Here is a 1,361-nt window from a genome sequence, read left to right as displayed (position 1 = left end):
GAGAATGGATTCATTTGATGGCCGTCACCTTTTCTCCTCAGGGTTTACCTCTCCTGTTAGTCATTGACATGACATCTCACCATGAAATGTGTGAATTTAGTTAGTACAAAGCAAATGTTCGTTGGATTTTCAATTTACTTATTGTTAAAATTTTAACTACCATAAACTGTAATTTTAGCACAGTGCACAAGTATACATTATTCAGAGAAAAATCTTTTCTTTTCTCCTTTCAAGGTGTTTCATTGGTAGAAGCTCAAAAGTAAGTTATTTCAGTCACTCGGAAATGTTCCAGTTTTATGTAAATGCTAGTTGCTCTCTCTTGGCCAGAACTTCCCAGGCAAACAAATGTATACCAGGTACCCCTGGGAAAATGACATTATACCATTTTTTTTTTATGGGAAAATGAGTAAAAACACCTGCATCAAATATTAAAAACTGAGTATATCTTCAAATGTTAATCAATGCATGTTAATCGGTTAAAATTGTGGCAAGGGGTGCATGAAGTTTCGCATACAACTGCTATTTCCACTCACATGCCACATCATGGAACTCATCTCAGTTTTAGTTTTAGTCATTTTTTTTCTTCTGTGCCATCATTTCATGTTCTTGTTCTGAGTCTGTGGCTCATCAGCTGTGTGAACATTACACAGTTAAAATAGTTTTACACAGTTGAAGTAATTTTTTTCTCTTCTGTGCCATCATTTCATATTCTTGTTCTGAGTAACATTGATTTCCCTGGTTCATAAGCTGTATAACGTGTCAGGGCCATACGTTTCACTCTCTGTTATCGTCCTGTTTTTCCCGCAGTGATACCTGCAGGACCAACGGCAGCCTTACACAAGAGGGTTGTGGCAACGTGAGTGTGATTGTATCAGAAATATGCCGACCATCTTGCCATCTTTGTTATCCAGTAGCAGCTGAGAGATTTACAATAGGGTACAGAGAAAGCCTGAGGCGATTTCTATCCCTGCCTCGTGCTTTTGCAGGCATTGTTTTGACGTCACAAGATAACTATTTTAACCTGCGTTCTGTGTAATAGGTCAGGTCCATACATACATTTGGGCTGTTATGAAAATCATTTAGGAGCTTTCCATTCCCGTCTTCAGTCAGTCTGAATTTCAATATTGTATGAATTTACAACACAAACAATGACGTAAACAAACAACTCCCGACACAAGCATAGAAAAACAATGATTAAAAGCATAAATATAGGGAATTTAATATAAAAAAATATAATAAAAATACTTTTTATTGTGACTGAATAACACAACAGATATCTGCCAGGTAACACCCGTTGTTCTCTCGCTTAAGTTCCTCTGTGCTCCCCCTCAGGTGTCAGACTCTACCTCCAGGTTCCTGCA

This window comes from Clupea harengus, chromosome 24, assembly GCF_900700415.2.
Source record: "Clupea harengus chromosome 24, Ch_v2.0.2, whole genome shotgun sequence".
In the NCBI taxonomy this organism is placed as follows: domain Eukaryota; kingdom Metazoa; phylum Chordata; class Actinopteri; order Clupeiformes; family Clupeidae; genus Clupea; species Clupea harengus.
The sequence above is the reverse complement of the archived record's forward strand: the minus strand, read 5'-3'. Positions refer to the sequence as shown.